Source organism: Cebus imitator, unplaced genomic scaffold (assembly GCF_001604975.1).
Source record: "Cebus imitator isolate Cc_AM_T3 unplaced genomic scaffold, Cebus_imitator-1.0 Scaffold80, whole genome shotgun sequence".
Taxonomy (NCBI): Eukaryota; Metazoa; Chordata; class Mammalia; order Primates; family Cebidae; genus Cebus; species Cebus imitator.
Window position 1 is genome coordinate 6,913,915 of NW_016107395.1, and position 4,236 is coordinate 6,918,150.

A 4,236-nucleotide genomic window follows, 5' to 3' on the forward strand; every position below is an offset into this window, starting at 1 on the left:
TAAGGTATTTGTTAAGTCTTTAGCTAATGCATTTGTAAAAATTTTTCTAAATTATCTAAAAGAGGCCATACAATATGCCAAACTTAAAATACTATATAGCCAGCTTTTCACCTAGCCAAGATAGTCTTCTCCTATAACACTTTCGAAATGGCAAACCAAATGTGAATTATGGACACATTTCTTTCACCAAATTCAGGCAACCTCATTTAAAGTAGCAACATCTGTGGACAATGTTTAATTGCTTCTTTTCAATCTCATTGAAAAAACCTAGTACAACTTAAGAAAGGAGAAGCAAAGCAAGGCACGGAACTTTTAAATACAGCTTTTGTAGTAACATTTTGAGCAATTTCTAGCAGTTAAAAAATGCTGATTCATTGCCTAGAGGGTTATGCTAAGGAAAACAAGACAGAAATTTAAGCTGTAGAATTCATGAAAACCTTTATCATGGCAAACAATAGTGAAACCCAACATTGCCTGGAAGGGGAAATTCGAGTCTGCAATCTGTTAGACTTTATGCACTGATAAGTGATAAGATTCCGTGCTGCATTAGAAAAGAATACAGTAAACACAATTCTAGACAGACCTGCCTTAGGCTTAACATGACACTTAAGTGCTCTGTAAGCAAAAAAGAGAAAAAAGAAAAAAAGCTCTTCTGGACATTATAAACTGCTTTTATTTTCCAGCATTAAAGCTAAAATGTCAACTAATATCTACTAACAGGAAATCAGACCTCTTTAATGTGTTTCACCCAGTCTATATAAACTTTGATGTGAACAGAGAAAATAATTATTGCTTGAAGTAGCAATATATGTGAATATTTTTAAATCCTATCACAGAAGCCCTTTAGTTTTTTCATGTTACTCCCCCTACAAACAAATAAACAAACTAAACTAAATGCAATTAGAGTAGAATAAGTAAATATTTGTAGGTAAATCCGAGTTGAAATTCATTTTCCACAGTGAAAAAGCAATGACTAATAATTATGTAATCATTAACATTAATAATCATATTTCTTTAATATGTAGGTTTCCTGTAGGAATTCTCAAACTGGGAGGGAGACAAACAACAGTATCTTTCATTATATTGAGCCACACATTTGATGACCTAAAATAAAAATTATTTGGCTTTCCGAATGTAAAGCATTTTACCAATGCCTTGAAACTGTTACCAGTGGCAGAGATGTGAGTTATCCCGAGTTACTGGCGGAGTATCCTTATGAGTCCCTAGCACCTCAGTCCTTGCCTCCTCAGAAGAAAGAATTTGATGAGGGACATAAAGCAGAAAAAGTGACAAAGGCAAGTTCCAGAACGGGAGTGAAAGTTTATTTAAAAAGTCTTTAGAACAGGAAAGAAAGGAAAATTTGCTTGAAAAAGACTCAAGCAGATGACTGAAGGTTCAAGAGAAAAAAAAGGGCAAGAGAAGACAGAAAAAAATGGCAAGAGAGGACAGAAAAAATAAAAGGAGCCTTTAACCTTGATCCTAGGACTTAAAAGCTCACCTCTTCCCCATGATTCTTTCCTTAGGGTTAGCTTCCCGCATGCGCAGAGCCCTCCTTACCCCCTTACCTCCTTACCCTTGGGAAGTGAGCAAACACAGTGTGTTCATGGAGTTATTCACATGCCCATCTGAGGCTTTCTTCCTTTTTCCAGCAGTGTGTAGCTGGAACATCATACTTCACCATTTTTTGTCTCTTAACAGGTATGCTCAGGGAGCTGTTTCTCCCTGAGATCTGCATTCAGTTAACATTTTTAATGTTAACAGGAGTGAACCGTCAGGAGATTTCTCCCTGGTAGGTGAATTATTGTTTTTAGAGAGGCAAAGCAATAATTGCAGAACCATCACCAAAATTTCTAGTGGCTGGGGGTAGAGCCCTCTCCTGCCCCACTCATGCCTAACTACCAGCAACAAAACTAGGGCAATCTGTAAAAATATACATGGCACTTATTCAAAAATTACACTTATAATCCCAACACTTTGGGAGACCAAGGCAGGAGGATCATTTGAGCCCAGGAGTTTGAGGCCAGCCTGGGTAACATGGTGAGACCCCATCTCTACAAAAAATAAAAGATTTAACTGCATGTGGTAGTGCACATTTGTGGTCCCAATTGCTTGGGAGGCTGAGGTGGGAGGATTGATTGACCCCCATAGGTTGAGGCTGCAGTGATGTAGGATCACGCTACTGCACTCCAGCCTGGGTTACAGAGCAATATGCTGTCTATTAAAAAAAAAAAATAAATAAATTGAAAATACAAATTACAAAGAAGAAAATAGAGTGATTTAAATACATTTACTAAAGTATTATTCACTATTAGAGCATATGAATTTTCATACAGTGGAATATAATATGAAGCATATGGCATTTGTCTTAAAATTATGTAGTGATTTTGGGCTAGAGAATAAAATTAATTTATACAGTTTAATGCTGGGGCACATTTTCTTTCTAATAATCCTACATACATGGTATTATCCATAAAATTTACAAATACATGTATATAATATAAGTAATGTGAGAAGTTTATCAGTCACATGGCTTGAATTTAAAAAACAGAATTATAGTTTTTCTCTTATCATCTTGAATTATGTAAACTTGAACACGTTTTCTCTTTTGTATTAGCTTTAAGGGCACATTTCCTAATTATTAACAAATTTGCATTTTGTCCTTTGGCATTTTCAGATGTAAGACTTAGAAACCTATAAAAAATATTTACTTTTAATATATTAAAAATTATTAAAGTTGTCTTTCCTTATTCACGTTTTCACTATCCAGGGTTTCATTTTCCACAGTATCAGTTACCCATGGTCAACCATAGTCCAAGCACTGTAGATGGAAAATTTTAGAAATAATTCCTAAGTTTTAAATTGCCTGCCATTCTGTGTATCTGACGAAAATCTCATGCTGTCCTCCTGCTCTGTCCTGCCAGGGATGTGACCCTTCCCTTTGTCCAGCATGTTCACACTGTCTATAGTCTTCACCTGTCATTCACTTAGCAGCCTTCTCAGTTATTAGTTTGACTGTCATTGTACTGCAGTACTTGTGCTCAAGTAACCCTCATTGTACTCCGTAGTGGCCACAAAGCGCAAGAGCAATGACAGACACCATGCGAAGTGATGGAGATGCAAAAATGAAAAAAGTCTTCATTGTAAAAGCCATAGTGAATCAATTTTTTAAAAAACCACTCATATAAACAATTATCAAAATATGGAAAATTCCAGTAAAAAGAAGAAAGTATCAAAGATTGAGCAAAGATTGTCAGGTATAGGAGGGACTATTCAGGATATAGGCACTTGAAAGATAAATTAACAAATAAGAATAGTGTTAAGGCCAGATGCAGTGGCTCACGCCTGTAATCCCAGCACTTTGGAAGGCTGAGGTGGGAGGATCACCTGAGGTTGTGAGTTCAAGACCAGCCTGACCAACATGGAGAAACCCTGTCTCTACTAAAAATGATACTTGGGAAGCTGAGGCAGGAGAATCACTTGAACCTGGGAGACAGAGGCTGCAGTGAGCCGAGATAATGCCACTGCACTCCAGCCTGGGTGACAGAGCAAGACTCCATCTCAAAAAAAATAAATGAAGAATAGAGTTAAAAGCAAAATGGAAGTGAAATGGGCCAGTGATAGAGCAAGAGGCTCTTTCCCATCAAAAGTCAAAATGTATGAAATTATTTGACCTTTTGAGAAAATTTTTTCAATGTGGTATTGCAATATTTGATAAGAATGAAGGTGCTTATACAGATGGGGTTGAGAAGAAACATAGGGCCAAATCTGCCATGTTAAGAATTTGAATTATTTTCTTTTCCTTGAAGGTGACAGAGTCAAATATGAGTTTTAGCCAAGGAATGATATAGTCAAATTTTCACAAAGAGAAAAAAAACTGAAGGTGGTTTGGGGAATGAAAGACAAAATCTAAGGACATAAACTGCAGAAAAAAGCCAGGGGCCTATCATTATGTCGCGGAAGCAAAGATACTATTAAAGAATGTGAAGTGAATTTAATTAGGAGAGAAAAGGTGTTTCATTTCAATTTTCCAATATCAATATTTAAAATCATGATTTTTTCCACTCATTACATTTCTTCACAATCAGAAGAATAAAATTGACACTAATGTTTAAAACAGCCTATTATTTTTTTCAATTTAAGCAGTAAAAATGTAAGTACCTGCACTGATCTAATTTTCTTAATCATTAGCTAGCTAATTATACCTTAATTAGTTTAAAAAGTTTCTAATTAACTACG